Source organism: Cryptotermes secundus, unplaced genomic scaffold, assembly GCF_002891405.2.
Source record: "Cryptotermes secundus unplaced genomic scaffold, Csec_1.0 scaffold960, whole genome shotgun sequence".
Taxonomy (NCBI): domain Eukaryota; kingdom Metazoa; phylum Arthropoda; class Insecta; order Blattodea; family Kalotermitidae; genus Cryptotermes; species Cryptotermes secundus.
In genome coordinates, this window is record NW_019727111.1 from 387579 (window position 1) to 406768 (window position 19190).

At 44.4% G+C, this 19190-nt stretch overlaps 1 protein-coding gene across 2 annotated transcripts in view; it reads right to left on the reverse strand.

Moving 5' to 3' along the window:
* The window catches only part of LOC111864531 (transmembrane protein 47), a 134597-nt gene that overhangs the window by 48404 nt on the left and 67003 nt on the right, over positions 1-19190 (reverse strand). The gene's annotated exons all lie outside the window — the stretch shown is intronic.

Here is a 19190-nt window from a genome sequence, read left to right on the forward strand (position 1 = left end):
TTCTCTCCATAAACGGTACAAATTGTCCTACTTCTACATATAAACCCCTTCTTGTCCCTTCGACGATTAACTCAAATTCCCCCATAACCTTCGAATCCAGTTCCTGGGTTCACTTCCCGAATTCTGGCACCCTGCCACGTCTACTGGTCACCATACTACAAGGAACGTATCTAGGATACACGCAAAGTTCCACAACACCACTCTCTTCCCCTCTTTTTCCTTTGTTCGAGGTTACCATGGATACCACTGGATACATCTGCGCCAGTGGCATGCATCCACTGTGCTACAGTCGGGTCAGGAAAAGAATGAACATTGATGGTGCGCGTTGAAGTAGGCTGCTTGTTCCCGCACCCTACACAGAGTGTCCCAGATGCAAAGCTCAATATTCTGGGAGGTCATGGTATCGGTAATTCTAAGCAAGAAAGTGTATATGTGTCATTCCGAACGGTCCCAGAGATAGAGCTATTTCACTGTACAGTACTGTACTGTACCCTGTAAAGACGAGCGACACGCCATGTCCTCACACGAGTTGCAAAGTGAATTGATGTTGACGCTGGAATTTTCGAAAATGTATTATACTGGATAAACATTAAAATGGATCTTAAGAGAGATGAGATGGGATGGTATGGACTGCACTGATCTGGCTCAGGATAGGGACTAGTGGAGGGCTCTTATGGACACAGTAATGAACATTAGGGTTCCATAAAATGCTGGAAAATTCTTGAGTAGCTGCACAATTGGTGGCTTCTCAAGAAGGAATCAGCACCATCAGTGAATGAACTGTACCAATTTTGTCACTTGAAAAATACATACCGGTATTAGAAACAGTACGCAATATCTCATTCTTATCAACTTGGACTTGTGATTTACGCAGGTCACCGAGTGTTGTGACAATACGGAAATCTGAAGGCTTACATGGCCTACACATACGACTAAGTGGGGGAGAAAAAGAAGTCACGCAGAAATTTGGTGAGGACTTAAACCACTTCTGAGACCAAAAATTATATTGAAGTGTCCTGTCCTCTAGATTATACCGCCGTGCATTCCTGTGAAAACCGAGGTTTCGGAGAAACATGTCGCCTCCATCTTCAGGCCTCTTCACCGGAATACAAGGCATTATATTCGACAAGATAAAACCCTTCATATCACCGCTGTGATATGAGAACCTCAGATCCTACCAAATGTAGACTCGACGACAAAACTGAGAAGGATCTTACGGAGACAGGTTGTGAGGATGAGAGGCGGCCAGAACTGGCTCAACGTCGTGCATACTGGCAGCCTTTGGTAATAACGGATTTGAATTTTCAGATGCTGCTACCACAATATTATTTACTTAAATCTGTAAGCCGTGCCTGGTGTCTGGCCTCCCCTCTCATCTTCTTTCACCGAGGCAATTACAACAACAGTCTGGGAACTTTCCGATACCACCTCGTACAGCGTCGAAGACAAGATGATTACTGGATGTGTAGCAGCTGGCGGAATGACAATTGGCAGGGGAAACAGACGAACACGGAGACAGTCCGTTGGCATGCTATACTATATTCACGACAAATCCCACATGACCTGACCCGGGATCAACCTGGGCAGATGTGGTGATAAGCCAGCGACTAAACGCTTGAGCTGTGAAGCCCAAGGATACTGCGAGTAGGGAGCAACGGTGGAAACCGAGGAAAGCCCGCTCCAAAGCCACTTCTTTCACCACGATCTCGTATGAAATCGCTCGGGATTGGACGGAAGGCTCCAAGGTGAGCATCCTGGCTTTAAGCACCCAAGCGGTTGCAAGAGGACGCTGAGAAACGTTTCGACATGGATTTCAGAACGTGACTGGGACCTCCAAGAAATGAATAGGAAAATAAAAATCGTAAGCAGAACAAGAATTCTGCAACCACAGTGCCGAGCTGTACTTGGGGAAAGGGGTTTNGGGGCATTTTTACGATCGCGCTCCCAGCAGGCAGCTGAATACTAAACACAAGACAGACGCACAGAGGGCCGGCCAAACAGAGCGCTCCACTTTGACGTGCAATAAACGTAATATCGTATGATTCCTATGGGAACAGTGTATAAATCCAAGTTACTGAATAAGAAGCCACCTGATACAATACGGCAATTTAATCAATAAATGACTGATTCCAGAATATCTGTTTTGCTATTCAGCCATCCTCAGTCTGAAATGGTTTTTTTTTCAGTTCATTATCTAATGCATGAAGAACTTTAACGAGGTTTAAACGATTTCACAGTTCGTATTCAAAACATGGAAATGCCATGAATTGTGAAGCCGGAGTGTACATGTGGACTTATTTCCTGTTGTTCGTTGCATCCTCCTGTCTGTCAGCTGGTAACCTGAAATGTGTTGAAAGTCGACGTTTATTTTGTTCGAATCTGTCGCGTTCCTTTTTACCGGCGCGTCCTGTTTTGTCACTGGGGTGCTTGCGTACACTAACATACACTGTTAAAAGGTACACAACAGGAATGAATAAAGAATATAAATAACAGAGAGAAGCCTTTCAACACACTTCGAATTATCGAAATCTACATGGTGGAGCAGCAGAGGAGTATTGTATTGTATTGTATTGTATTGTATTGAAGAGGGTGGGTTTCCCCATGCACTTAGACCAACTGTTGGTCCATTGTGCGTCCCCTTATGATATTCTACCAGTCTCTATTCCCTACCGGTACTGGAGCGTGCCACCAGTCCCGACTCAGCCAGCGAGTTCGGCCTCTACTGGCTCAGCGGTATCTCGATGCTTCCCCCATCTACCAGAGGCGTTGAGCGGGAAATGTCCTGAATTTGGCTCAGTGGTCCCCTTGGGACATGAGGTTCTTTTACGTGCTGTAAAGCTACGACACGGGACCCACAGCTTAAAGTCCCTCCCTCCCTGAATTTTTCCGCTCTTAAAAATTCCACGACCTCCGCGGAGTTTGAACCCGCGTACCTTGAGTCACGAGGTGAGAACGTTACCCCTAGTCTACGGAGGCCGCTAGCAGAGGAGTAAGTCCTCTTTACACTAAGGAATCACAATTAGAAAACGCAAAGTCGTCCGTGTGCTTACCATCAAGACATATGGGGGAGTTTAGGTATAGCTGCACCGATCTTGACCTCGGCACTAGATGGAGGTGAGCGCTCGGTTTCACGCTCTTGCCGCTTTAACCCCGCGGGTAGAGTCCCGGGTACCCATTCGATGGGAGGCTGGGTGGGCCTCAGAGTCGGTCTGGACCCCGTGGAGTAGAAAAAAAATCTTGTCCCTGCCAGGAATCCAACCGGGGCTGTCCAGCCAGTCGCTGAGCAATAGGCAAGTCCTGCAATAGGCAAGCTGTCCGTGCTCATTTAGACACTACGCCATGAAGGTCTATGGGGAAGTAGATGTGTAGGTCCACTAGCTGGAGTTGAGTGTCAGCTTCACGCTCCGTCCGCTTTATCCCCGGTATGCAATGGATACGAGGCTAGGTGGGTCGGGACCCAGAACCGATCTAGATGACGTGAAGAGAATTCTGTGCCGTCCAGCCCGTAACCTGTCGCTACACCGCCTCCTGTACGTTTTCTGAAAGTGTCTGTATGGAAGGAAAGAGATTGAGACGGTTTGTCTATCCCTGTTACCGGGGCGCCGTATTAAAGATGGCCCTGCAGAACCCCCCCCCCCCCCCCCGNGTATGCGCCAATACAGACTTCAAGCCACGCGCTCGGGGATCTGACGCAACGCTGGAGGCTTTGGGGAATTTGGGAACGGCTCACAACTTGCTGTAACTGAAGTTCTACGTCCTTTATAAAAATGGCTGCTCAGTAAAACCGGCTAACATACACGTAAAATTACCATATGCACGTTATTTGAATGAAATGTATCCGTCCTTCCGTCCACATGTTTTATCTCCCACGCCGTTCAATGAATTAGTCTGGTATCGAATGTCTAAAGCAGGCATATCAAAACGCTTTAGAAATGAGTCTCCCTCCTGTGCCTGCAGTGACGATCAAGCGCAGCTACTGTCTAGTCCAAAGAGATTCGTTCTTCCTATCGGCCCCAACCGAATGCCTCATCTTTTCAACCTGAAGATGGAAACCGAACCAGCTTCCGAAACGTGTCGTTTTCGGCATATATTAGACTGTGGACAAAGCTCATAAACCCAGATAATCCACAGTCTTCACATGACTCTTCAAAAAGAGTCAGAAAATCCTCTGAAGAAGGCACTGTCCTGTCCACATAACCAACTTAATTAAGCACTACGCCATTAAGGTGTACGGGGAAGTGGATGTATAGGACGTTTTCCTGACCTCGGCACTAGATGGAGGTAAGTGGTCAGCTTCATGGCCCGGCCGCTTTATCGCCGGGGAAAGAGCCCTCGGTACCCGGTACTCCCTGTAACAGTCCGTGGAGGCACATAGGGTTGTGAGACGTCGAGGCTCCCACACTTTCCAGACAATCGGCTCACAGATGGCGGTGAGACTGTCAGCCTTACGCCCCGGCAGGTCCCCTTTACCCCCAGGAAGACTCTTCTTACTCATTTCTGTTAGAGGCTAAATCGATTCTAGGGCCACAGTCGGCTGACAGGATTAGGTCAATTGAAAAATCTAATGACCTCATCGGGTATCGAACCCGCGACCTTCCGGCTTGTAGCATATTACCTCGGAACTCCGAAATATCCACTGCAAGCTTTCCCGAAATGTCGGAAAGCCCCTTAGTACTCAAAGCGGCCCATTCCCGAAAATGCAACTGCATGTGACATGCGCCTAGTTTAGTCAACACGAGAGATAACGTATCACCGCGAGAGGCTGGGGACAAAGGCCTCGGCTTCCCGTGCGACAAGCAGCTAAGCCTCAGCGCTGAGGTGTTTTGAAGCTTATCAAGTTCTCTTCCGTGGGGTGACTCTTCTGTAAGTAAGAACGGTATTCATCCGTGCACCAGGGAACAGGTGCACACGATGTGACTACAATCGGCTCGAAAAACAATCCACCGTGCAGTCGACAGATGGAAATTTCTGCTCCTGAAACAAATCCAGCCAGCACGCCTCATGATACAGCCCAGAGGCTGGGATGCGGTGCGGTGGGTCTAAACAATAAAATGTGATACTGTGTCATTTATCACTACCATGTAAATTGGGAAAAATGGACCGTTCCGAAGTGTTTGACCTGGGCCCAGACAAAACGTTATGTATTTCTGTTTTTTAACTGTACGAAGGCTCCAGTATCGCAGAAAATACAAAGTGTCCCAGGAGGAAAGGTCAGTATTCTAGAAGGTCATAGTATCGGTCATTCTAAGCAAAATAGTATATGTACATGTGTCCTATTCCGAACTGTTTCCGAGACAGAGCTATTTCACTGTGCAGGTTCAAAACTGTTGATTACAAAAGAGAAGTTATGTACTGTTTCTAATACCGGTATTTATTGTTCAAGTGATAAAGTTGGTACAGTTTACCTAGTATAATACATTTTCGAGAATTCCACCGTCAACATCAATGCACTTAGCAACTCGTGTGAGGACATGGCGTGTTGCTCGTCTGTACATTGTATTGTATAGTGAAATACTCGTAGCTCTATCTCTGGGACCGTTCGGAATATGACACATGTACATATACACTTTCTTGCTTAGAATGACCGACACTATGACCTCCCAGAATATTGAGCTTTCCTCCTGGGACACCCTGTATAATTTAATGACACGACAGACGAGTAATGAACAGGAAGGTGTCGCACCATAATTCGGACACAATCTCGGCAATTATAGGGTCGGACCCGAGGAAAACAACTTAAAAATCTCAGGCGGATAGCCTGGCCGAGATTCGAACCGAGCACTTGCCGAATAGAAGTGTACAACGTTACCGCTAGGCCAAACTTGTCGTTTTTTATTTTTATTTAAATACTGAAAAGGGGGTTTAATTGTTTTTCGTTCTTCACACGATCCCGTGTGCGTACGTGCATCTGTGCTCGGCACTGAACTACATTACACCCAACACACGTACGTCGGAAAACGGTTCTGCCGCCTGGAACAGTGACGGCATGCCCCGACAGGGCTTCTCGCATTCAGACACGTTCATGCAATTGGCGCCTTTAACGAAAGTGCAAGGAAAAATAGTCTGGCTCTATCTACAATGTCAGTATAGACCGTGAAGAACACATATGTGAGCATACAGCGCCTTATGGCTACTGTTTATTTTCTTCGTGAGCAAAAACCATGAGTCTGCTAATAAGCAGAACAGAGACGAATGAATTAAAAAAATATATTGAACTTTTGCCGATCACAATGGTCGCGCGGTCTAAGGCATGAACTAACTGTCTTCGCCCGCACGAACAATGGGATGGTGGATCCGAATCCCATTCGAGGCATGCATGTTTGCGTTAACTCTGTGTTCGTGTTGTGCTGTGGAGCAAGCGGCCTTGCGACGGGCTGATCCCCCGTCCAAGTAGTCCCAACGATTGTCTAAAGATTGAGAACCTGAAGTGAGACAAAGCGTTTCACGGATGCCCTATACTCCAGAGGGAGCAACAGTACTATGAATCAAAACAAACTCCGTGATTTTAGTCCGCAAGCTAACTATACCGACCGAGCGAGCGCCGCTTGTCGGCGAAGTTTAGTACCAACTTTTGCGGATAGAGAGTGTCGCTTGGTCAGCGCAACGAATTCCTACGGCCGTTAATTGTGGTTTTCTAGACCGGAGCCACTATTTCCTTGAAATAGCTCCTCAATTATCATCACGAGACTGAGTGGACCCCATTCCAGACCCACTACTTCTCCGGAAAAAATTTGGTAGCGCCGGGAATCGAACCCGGACATCTGGATCTGTAGCCAGGAACGCTGATCAATATTGAACTTTTGGCCTTTTGGACTGGGAGATCGTATAGTCTTCTTACTCATACCAAACTTTTCGGCGAAACATGCTGCTTCCATCATCAGTATTTGAACCCGGAGGATGGCTACATGCTCCAGCAGACCACAACATAACCTCAACATTTATAACGTTTTTTGGAAAAACTCTGTACTTCGCCACTTAACTTCTGTTTTCATTCACAATGTGGCTTATGTTTCGAAATCCGTTCCATCTGTTTTAGTTGAACGTGGTTCCTGCCCAACACTGAACAGCGTACGTTGTAACGTCATACACACATAAAGCAACTGAAAAAGTGGGAATATCAGAAATAAGACGTAGCACTGCAAAGGCGTACACAAATTGTAAACCACACACAAACTCTGTAGCAGTGTTCCGCAAAAATCCGGGGTTCCGTGAAGTGAAAACTGGGGTTTCGTACGAAAGTTTCATTAAAACATAAAAATTATTTAAATATTATTATTATAAAATTAATTTAAAATAATTTGCATTTGCAGCCTCTTTGGATTGGGGGTCACTTTCAAAGGAAGAAATCAATAAAATAAAACGTGTTTCTGCCTCAGAGGAAGGTTTCTTTTATCAAGACGTGAAATTCGTCAGCTCATACCTTCTGCCAGCACAAATATGTGGGGAACTGGATTCTCGAATTCCGTAGCAACAAAAACAAAATACATAAACAGAGACAGTGCAGCTCCAGACTTGAGAATTCAACTTTCCAATACAACCAGAAAAGAAAAAAACACTTCGTACTACAAATACGTGGTATATTATTTTTTAAAGCTTCATTTTTCGTGTGCATGAAATGTTATTTTTATCTCTAAATATGTTGGTAAAGGTAAAATTGTTCCTGTGCTTAATTATTTGAGCACTATGCCATGAACACATATGTGGGAATGGAGGCACAGCAACACCATTCTTAACCTCGGCACTAGATGGAGGTAAGTAATGAGCTTCACGCTCCTGCCGCTTTACCACCGTGAAAACAGCCCCGGTACCCATTGGACAGAAGGCTGGGTGGGGGCCCCAGAGACGATTGTGACGACGTGGAGAAAAGTTCGAAACATGTACAGTTATATAACATGTTGATTTCATAAACTTTACTTACTATTATCCTTCGGCATTTGTGCTTTAGCTATTTAGCTTCACACATAAGTATTTTAAAAGCGGTTTCATCGTCGAACTGAATAGCGAAGCACTACTGTAGAGAACTGCAACACGCCAGCAAGCCGCGCTGCTGTTCATGTGCGCACTCCGTTGCGTATCTGTCGAGAGTAAAGCTTTCCGGTCTCCTGTGTTCATACAGAATAGCGACGATTATCAAGTTTCACTGCAGTACCATTTGTGGCCACAGAAACGGGGACTGCAGCTTAAAAAGAACGAATTATCTACCTAACATCCAGGTACAATCGTTAACAACTGGTGATCTGCGCGGAAAGTTTCACGCTTCGAACTCCTACCGACAAAACTGACTCTCACGCACAAGACTCCTGATTTTCTTCAGAGCCTATAAGCACTTACAGAAAACACAGAAGCGGCGCTTCCTCCGACGCCCCCACCTCGCCACTAACAATATTAGCACACGGAGCCATTTCACTTCAGTAATCGACACAGTGCAGAAAACGATCAAACTAACAAAGTATTAAGATACCCACCCTGAAGTCAGGGGCAGCAGGTAACTTCGAAACGCCAACTTGTATCTACCAGAGTAAACGGCATCACATTCCAAGTGCCCGAAATCTTAATATTCACAATCCTGACATCCTGCAATCTCATAATAAACAAATTCGTGCAGAATACAGAGCAGGGTTTTACTTGAAAAGCTGACAATCGATCAGCCGACCAAGGCCGTTGCAGTATGGCTCTTGACTCGAATCTCGGCAGCAATCCCCCTCACCCTGAGTTTTTGTCATAGTTTTCCTCAGCCTCTCTAGGCAAATGCTGGAATAATATACACGAGGAAGTCAGTATAGGTCACAAATGGAAGTAATACAGCTGTAGTTGACGTAATAGTTTTCTATGTGTATCACTAGGTAGCAGCACAGTCCAGCTTCCATAAAGTTAATAAGAAACAACTACAGAAGCCTGAGAAGATATAATATAGGCCAATACGCCGAGCACTGGACACCCCGACCAATATAACACTAACAGAAGCCAATGAAATGCCAATCTTTTTGTAGGTCCAAACAGATGGGAAGGAACTACGGTGTCCAGCTGTTATACGTCAAGCAATCACCCAATGATCCAGCTGCTGGAAGAATTATCAGCTCTAGTTGACAATCCTGGGAGAAGAGAAAACGAACAACCACTCATCAGCGGATATTACAAAGAGGTAACCCCTCTCGGGCATTTAAATCAATATGGAATTGTCCTCTTGCCTTCAACTACACACACGACAGCCTCTTCTAAGAATCCGGGGTATTTTTCGACGAAGGAAGTCAAATAAAGCAAGCAGAGGTTCACAACGAGGAACAACCCCCCCCCAAAAAAAAATCCAACAAAAAAATGAGCACCGGTAAATGTTTCGCCACGGACGGCTCAAAAATGGAGGATAAGCCACTCGTAGGATTCGCATCGATAGATATACGAGTAAGTGATCGTACTAGCTGGACATTCAAGATAGCTAAGATAGCGTCCACTTCTACAGCGGAAGCATTAGAAATTGGTGGAACACTAGAAATCATTGATAAAATGATCTCGGAGCAAAATTTCGCGATTTTCTCGGGCTCGGAAATCGTGCTAAAATGAATTAGTAACACATCCACAATGAACAACACGTCGCACATTACTCAGATGCTTAAAGACAAAACAGATTTGAATCGCGAGGGGGACAAATCCAGTTTTACTGGATCCCAGGGCACTGTGGAGTTGAAGTTAATGAGAGAACTGACTCGGAGGCAAAGCAATCAATCAATCTAAGAAGGGAGAGAGTTAGTCAACTACTATGACCAGTGGTAGAACTTAAATCCCAGTGGAAAAAGAAAGGCAAAGAGGAGCTTCACAGTTTCTGTCAAAACACCAAGAGTCTAAACTGTACGAGAACCGAAGGACAACACTCATGGATTTTTTTTTTTCATTTCATGCATCCTGTTGTGTTATAATATACAACTTCTTTATTAAAACCATCACAACACAACTATATCAAGGTCAATTTGCTCAACATATATTGGACCACACATGAATATAGTACGACAGACAAAACATTAGAAGTTCTATATATCGGCAAGAAAGGCCGAACCTTGGATACATATGAAAGATTTCACATTTACGAAATCAGCAAACTGAATTTGCAACTCAATGATAATTTTACCGAAATGTTTAACCCTATATATGATGTAATCATTGATACATACAAAACATAATATACAGTCATACCCCTCCCCCATTTCCACCACTTCCGCATACACCTTATCTCTACCTCCCCCCTCCCCTGCATTGACTTTTAACATACATCACCAAATCGGTCGTTGTTTACATTCCCTACAGAACGGACAACACTTTGTAAGATGAGGCACCGACTAAACAGTAAGTAATAATACCAAAATCAATTGTTGATTATAACAAAATTTAATACTATCACTTTCATATCATCTTCAGATTAACAGTAATATTACTATATCTACATCACGAGCCTCCAATAACAGTTTGTTATATATATACAAAATACAGAATACTCCAATTTGTCCGTAGGAACACAACAAAATCACAAAACCAACGACTGACTCGATGATCTAAAGCATCAATAGAAGAATTTTATTCTTGTTTTATACTTTTGTTTTATATAATCTAATTTATTGTATTTTTACGCCAAGTATTTTAATATAATTATTATTATTGTATCCAATTTTATTAGTACTGCAGTTCAGTGGTGTATATATGTTAGCCATGTATTTGCCTGATGATGGCTTTTAATAGCCGAAATATGTAGCAGAGCCAAACTAGACACTGACCTTGTTGTAGTTGTGTTGTGACATTGATGGACATTTTGACTGAGAACAGCAAAAAAGAATACCCAAAGTCAGTTACAGAGCTCTTAAGGCTAGAGGGAAAAAGATTGTGCAAGGTTTCTGTTACTTCATAAACAAATTTCCTAAATGTATTTAAAAGAAGAAAAAGTAAACGTACAAAATATTAATACTTTCATAATTAGTACTGTTCAGCAGATGGCCATGGGGTGACATAATGGCGCGTGTAAAGGAGGGGAAGAGAAATGTATAGAGCCATCCCTGTAACAGGTCGTGAAGGACTATAGGGTTGTGAGAGGTCGAGGCTCCCACAGTTTCTAGAAAATCGGCTCACAGATGGCGGTGAGGCTGTCAGCTTTACGCGCCGGCAGGCCGTCCTTTACCCCCAGGAAGATTCCTGGTACTCATGTCTGTTAGAGGATGAGTTGGCCCCAGGGCCATAGTGCGGCTGGAATGATTCGACCAACTGAAAAATCCAATGACCCCATCGGGAATCGAATTCGCGTCCAGCCCCCGTAGCCCCTCGATATGCAGACCCTACTGAAGTAGCAAACTGCCGGTGATTTGTGTTCGGGAGGTACCCGGTTAGAATGTCTGTCGAGGCACCGACTATCGCGAGGCTTTTAGTGGTTTTCCTCAGTTCTCCGGCTAAATTCCTGGACAGTTCCTTGATACATGTGATATCTGCTTTCTTCCCCATCCCTGCCAATTCATCGTTCATTACTCATCCCAACAGTCGACGCTATATAGCACACTTTGAACTAATGATGGCGTCGTTAAAGTAACGACAGAAAGCGTTTAGAACTGACGTGAAAATTCTGCGCCTCTGAAACAGGGTGAAAGCAATGTTATCTGCAGCCACTTGGCTCCGGAAACCAAATAGAATGTCATGGGGCGGCAGCTCAAGGATCCCATGAAATCTACTGGCCCAGATTATGACCACTGTCTCATCAACCACGTAAGTTTACACGATCACTGGCAAGTACTGTGGGGTACTATGAAGGGCGATCACATAAAGAACAGCCTGGGAAGATGACAAAAGAGTTCTTCACCATGGCAACGCTCCAGCCTCCAACCGATATTTCACGTTCAGTCTGATGAGGGAACGTCCCAGCAGAAAACCGCTTCCCAACGATCGTTAACTGAAAGATGTCTGTCTTGTTCGTTCAACTTGAAGCTCACGAACTGCCTCCTGCCGGAATACTTCCGCGTTATGACGCCGTGTAGGTCCAGACCTGCCTCCTGCCGGAATACTTCTGCGTTATGACGCCGTGTAGGTCCAGACCTGCCTCCTGCCGGAATACTTCTGCGTTATGACGCCGTGTAGGTCCAGACCTGCCTCCTGCCGGAATACTTCTGCGTTATGACGCCGTGTAGGTCCAGACCTGCCTCCTGCCGGAATACTTCTGCGTTATGACGCCGTGTAGGTCCAGACCTGCCTCCTGCCGGAATACTTCTGCGTTATGACGCCGTGTAGGTCCAGACCTGCCTCCTGCCGGAATACTTCTGCGTTATGACGCCGTGTAGGTCCAGACGATCGCATCCTTCACAGCAATCGCCATGAGTTTCTCAAACTGAACTGGAATATTATATTGTCACGTGTAAGGGGTTGGCGTGACTAACAATAATGCGTCTGGATTTGATGATTGGGTTTATTGGCACTTCTTTACAATTACAGTCAATTGGAATAGCTCACATATTGCGCTCTTTCACAAGAATCTCTGAAGAATCTCCGACCGATCGCTTGATTGCACAAATGAACTCCCTTTCGTAACTGCCATGTGGCCCGAATATAAGTTACCATGTCGAACAGTTAATTGTCCTCTGATTCTGTATGTTGTCACGGGAATGATTTTACTGATATTCGTTGCCGCGGAAGCAGACTCTACCGAACCGCTGCCTAGCAAATTTACTTCCGCTGCTGCTGCTATTCCAGCTTTTAGGCAGTGCTCACCAAGCCGTTGCCTAACAATGGATTATTTCGTCACAATATTTACTTCTTGTATTCATGGTTTATTTAATGGGCAGACGGCATAGCTCCGTCGGTACAGCGACTGACTACGGACTGGACAACCGAGGGGTGGGAGTTCGAGTCCCGGTAGGGTCAATAATTCTCTCTTCTCTACTTATTCCAGACCGGTTCTGGGGCCCACCCAGTTTCCTATTCAAGGGTACCGGGGGTAGAATGGCCGAGGCATGAAGCTCACCACTCACTTCCAGCTACTGCCAATGTAAAAAAACGTGGCGCTATAAATCCACTCCCCCATTCTCTAGTGTTTAATTAGTTAAGCACAGGGACAACTTTACCTTTCTTACCTTTACAGTTTATTTAATGAGGCTATCGGTAACTCAAGATTATATGGCACGGAACGACCAGTGAGTAATGAACTGAAGACGGTGTAGAAGAAACTGCCGTAGCGTTGAGATATTATCACGGAATTTTCCCCGTGTGGAGGCGGGTTCGATTACCTCCATCGAAGCCCTTCCTGTGAGTCGTAGGAGGCGACGAAAAGGGAACCCAATGCCTGAGGGTATAACTGGGCCACCCTGTTCCTTTGGAATATAAATAAAGGGACCTGGTCCTCCAGGTTTGGGGTTGGGTACAAGGGTGACGACCAAGATTTGTAAAAAATGCTGTTGCAAAATCCAAAGAAGTGAAAACCGGGCACCTTTGGCACTATTTTCTAAGGAGGGCTATGGCTCAGAAGGGCTGTTTTCCCGATGATGATGGTGATGCTAATGATCTCGGAATTTGCTTGGTGGAGCTGCGAAACCACGCGGAACCTCAGTTCAGGATAGCCGATCTCGGGGCTGAGATTCGAACCCAGGACCTTCTGCATACGAAGCAGAAGTGCAGACGCACTCGACAGCGTCGTTTGTTAAACCTGGAACTAGTGCTAAGTGTCGAATGCTGACGAGAATACTAGAGAACTAAAATATTTCGCTTCGGAATTTCAGTCCATGCTCACATAGGCAACCTCAACTACAAACACATTACATAGCACCTACGTGTACGCACGTACAAACAGATGCCAGTTTATCCACGCATTCGGATCAAAGAAAAAAAGGTACATCAGAGAGCCAATCGCAGATACGACTGCATGACCCATGCACACGAATGTACTGTAACATCGCACTGTACACGGACATCAACACGATTGCTGCCTCGACAGGCCACCCTGTTACTTGTTATCTCCTGCTGCCTAATCTGTTGTGACGCAATTTGTTTAGTAGCAGCTCAGTTGGTATAGGGACTAGGCTACGGGTTCGAAGATTCGGGATTCGATTCCCGGCAGAGGCAAGAGATATTTCTTCTCCACGCCGTCTCCAGACCAGCTGAGGCTCACTCAGCCACCTATACAATGAATACAGATAGATGGCTGTTTCCCTGGGGGTAGATTTGCAGGGTCATGAAACTGACCTCTCACCTCCATCTGATGTTCAGGTTAAGAACGGTGCAGCTATACGAGTACCTTCATGGCACGTTGCTTAATTAGTTAAGTACAAGGATAAGAGACAGTGACAGTGACAACACAGAACTGCGCGTCTCACCGGGAAAGAAACAACCATATCGGCATTCTGTACGCGTTGTTCAGTAATTTCATATTCATATTTAAACGTTACGTCTCGATGCCTTTATCAATACTACATATTGGATGGCTGTCACCTGGGTTGACCCCGTGTAGCTGGATAATGTTTCGGAGGAACATGGTGACTCCATGTTCAGGATTCAAAAGCGACTTCGACCTTCACGATGGACGTACCATGATTCTCCGAACACTTTATATGCACCTTGAAGAAGACTGCATGATTTCACGACCATGAAAACTATAATCAAGGCCGTGAAAACTTCAGACCTTAGTTTACACGGTGGAACCTCGGTAATCCACACTTCCAGTAATCCGAACTGTCTTACGGTACCACAAAGGAAGGGGAACCTCAAAAAATTACAAACTTAATCTACTTATTTTAATTCATTATTGTAAAAATCTGGGCACGAGAGAATGTAGTTGGCTGAGGCACTATGCTACATGCCCGAAGGTCGCGGTTTCGATTTCCAATATCACTGAATTTTTCAATTGGCCTAATTATTTCAGCCGCACTATAGCCCTGGGGTCGACTCAGCCTCTAACAGTAATGAGTACCAGGAATCTTCTTTGAGGTAAAGGGCGACCGGTGCGTAAGGCTGAAAACCTCTCTAGAAAAATGTGGAAGCCTCGACGTTTCACAACCTTATGGGGGCCTCCACGTCCTGTTACAGGGATAGCTTTACCTTTTTTTTTTTTTAATATGGTAAAAATGTATTCTGGTGAAACGTATGTGTCAATGGACCCTCCTCTGTGGGCGATGAAATATGTAACCCGGTTGCCGCTTGCCCCGAGCCCGACGTGTAGCCGAACGTCCGCGGGTTCAGGGCCTTGTTCAAATACAAAATGTACCCACAAATCTTTCGAATAAATAATTTTACTTATAAATTCTGTTCACTGTATACTCCGAAAACACCGATACTTTAATTAGTTCGGTCCACCGAAACTTTTCATTCTCTTTTCCTGTGGGAAACTGATTCTCTACAGCTCTGTGAAAATACCTGATTCATCACAACATGCTGTCCACTTACCACAATCGGAGGCACATCTGATACACACTATACTTCAAAATTCCACTCTTCTCCCCTCTTGCCTATATACTGTCGCTACTTCAGCTTAATGCCACTGGCTTTAACGAGAACAGAACCCGAGACATTCGCAGTACCAAACAGTACAGTGACTGTGAGACATGCATAGCAGCCTCCGTAGTCTAGGGGTAACCTTCCCCACCTCATGACTCAAGGTATGCGGGTCCAAACCCGGCGGAGGTCGTGGAATTTTTAAGGGCGGAAAAATTCAGGGAACAAGTCCTCCGGGAGGGACTTCAAGCTGTGTCGTTGCTTTACGGCATGTAAAAGAACCTCATGCTTCAAGGAGGCCTCTGAGCCAAATTATAAAGGGCACTTCCCGCCCAACAATAGTCTCTAACGNTCTCGTTATCCACCCAACCAACATATATGGCAAAGAACTGAAGGTACAGCGGTTATGTCGAAATAACAGCCGTTACTACAGCTGTAACTACTATAACCCCGTGTGGAGGCGGGTTCGAATACCTCAAACGTAGCCCTGCGAGCCGTAGAAGGTGATGAAAAGGGAACCCGATGCCTGGGAGTATAACTTGGCCACCCTTTCACTGGGGGAAATAAATACAGGGAACTCGTCCTCAAAGTTAGGGGTTGGACGCAGGGCTGAGGGCCTTGCTCTGTAATAAAAACTGTCATGGAATCCGAAGTGGAAGCCGGATGCAATTTGGAAGGCTATGACTCAAAAAGGGCTGTTATGCTGCTGCTGCTGATGATAAATACAATAGTGTTTGCTTTGCACCTGAAGGCCAAATCACTCAACCGCCAACACATTACAGCTGGTGAAGTTGACCTAAAGAAACTGAAGAACGAGGTAAGTCAGATATTTTTACGACGTATGATTTTATTGGCAACCTAAAAATATTTCCTTTAGATAGCAGCACCGCTCAGTACAAATTGTTATTTCATCAAATTTGGTGTATTCGTATAAATCTAACTGGTTTTCCAGAACTTTTAAAGTTACTTAAAGTTAGGTAGGTTTTTTTTTTAGCGAAATCTGATTCTAACAGTTTTCCATTAACATTTCAACACGCCTTGTGCTAACGAATAAATAAAAATATGGTACTTAGGTCTAATATAGGGTGCCGGGGCGCCAAAAGACCCTACACACACTACCTACCAACAATTTCTGCATGAAAATTTGTTCTTTAGATTAGGCAGTTCAGTATACCAAGCTTACTAGCGAGTCTATTCAATACATTACACAAGTTTATATGTGGCTTCCCCCAGCATCCCCTAGGCGCGTATCGAGTGTGAGATAGGGCGCAAGAACTCGGGAGAGTGGAACACTGGCTCTCCCATTTCGAGACATTAATACCGAATTACACTACGTTTACTCTTGCCTCTTCTCACCCGAAACAGATACAGACCCAGCACAAACCATCAGTCGCCTCGGATACATCAGCCTCGCACGTATAATTTCAATGGGGTTGGTACCTAATATGGAAAACCACTATGAACAAATATATCTTCTCCTGTTATGGAACTCCATACTACTTTAAACTGAGTAACACGTTTGTTAAACTTCCTATTCAATTTATTTGCTGAACTAACACGCAAACAAGCCATTTTCTGCATCTGAGCATTCTGCATACACTCCGTTTCTTCCCTGTGCAAAATTATACTGTCGCCCACTACAGTATTTGTCACCAGAATTAGCGGCGAAGTTGAAAACCAGTGTAACAACAACAATCTGAAGTGAAAAAGAACTACTGGGCCTCAAGCTCTCTTCACCTAAGCGTCTACCTGGCAGTTCACTGAAGTATTTCGACATAATGGTCATATTAGGAGTGTACTCCACACGCGGCACCTTTCCTCTACATCAGTGGTTCTCAACGGAGGTCATATCCCCCCCGCAGGGGGCAGCGCCGTGTTTCGGAAGGGCCACAGGCAAAAGCCGGATAAATGGGGGGCGAAGGAAACTGTTAAGTGGGCCACGAAAATTTTATTTCTAAAATTAAATTATTAACAATATACAATATAAGTAAAAGGAAATAAGAATGCCAAATGGTCAGTACATATTGTAACATGTATAGCTAGGCAACGGCTCGGTAAACACATTTCATAGGTAACGCAGGCAACTACAGAACTTCGGTTACTAGGGTTTTGATAAACGCAATGTAACTTTGGGGCACGCGGTAGCGTAGTTGGTTGCTACAAGCATGAAGGTCGCGGGTTCAAGTCCCGATGAGGTCATTGGATTTTTTTTTTCAATTGACCTAATCCTTCCAGCCGCACTGTGGCCCTGGGGTAGACTCAGCCTCTAACAGAAATGAGTGCCAGGAATTAATTAATTAATTTTCCTAGGGAGCAAAGAGCGGCCGGCGCGTAAGGCTGACCTTACCGCCATCTTCGAGCCGATTGTCTAGATAATGTGGGACCCTCAACGTCTCACAACCCTATGGGCCTTCACGGCCTGGTACAGGGATAGCTTTACTTTTTTTTTTACAATGTAACTTTAAGTGACTGAAAACCAATATCCACGGCAACCAACCGATTCATCTAATCCAGAGCCCATTAATTATTAGCTATGTAACCAAGACACGTGACAATATAATAACACAGTAACTCAGTATCCTCGTTTTTGTATACCTTACACAGAAGGGACAGAACCTATTGTACTTAAACCACAACCTCAGATCTGGTAATTTCAAGTACTAGTAAACGGGTACTCGCCTTCTAGGGGGAGGGTAAAGCCCTAACGAAATGGTTAACTGGAAAAATGATCCTTTATTTTCCTACATATCTCCCATTCCTCTTATGAGTTTTACCGCCGCCTTTCCAGTAAATCTGTGGTGTTCTTCAGTACACTATTCGGAGTGTTAGGAAGAAAACATTTTTCTGCGCAAGTTCTATCATTGTGGCAGTTCCCTACGTTTGAGGTAAGTTACAAACTCCAGCTACTATTTTTCGACAACTTCATATTAACTTGAACTTTCATTACAAACAAATTATTAGCTTTCAATAGAAACTGAATACCCTCTCCTCTATAAAAGAATAATTTTGTTGATTGATTACAGCAGTTTTGTATTTATTTCAAGTGGAAAGACTTCGAAAATAACTGATTTCCACAATTTTCCACGTCTTTAACAAATTCAGAAATAGGGCGGTCATAAATTCTAAAAATTAATTAATTAATATTCCTTATATTATAAACAAATAATGTTATAAATAAAAGTGCACTTGAGAAAATACATATTTGTTATAAATATTACATATACATATTATAATTATACAATATGAGGGGTGGGGCCACAGAAGTGAATGAAACTCAGAAGTTGTCCACAAGCAAAAAAGGTTCAGAACTACTGCAGCACTACATAACGAGTTTGTCTCCTAGTGAACGAGCCCCTTCTTTGTCCCTGGGGCAACAGTACTACGTCAATAAAATCACTTTATTTTATAACACAATCTTTGTAGTGTAACTTTCTAACTTACTTTGATGCTGGTGCACTGGAAGGAACCAGTAATGATTTATTCCTACTTATACTAAAATCATGGGTCTAGAAACGAAAGAATGTGACAGAACACTTCATTTCCATTATTTACAGCCACGGCGTCGCACACAGATCGCTTTATGCATCACAGAGATAGAACGAGAGTCGAAATAACGAAGAAAAACTGAGAAATAGATGTATTATTCAATTATGTGTATACTGCTCGCTGCAGTTGCAATGAGAGATGTGCTGATGACGATGATTATGATAATAAGGCAAAGTGCAGTTGTCCCTGTGTTCAATTAATTA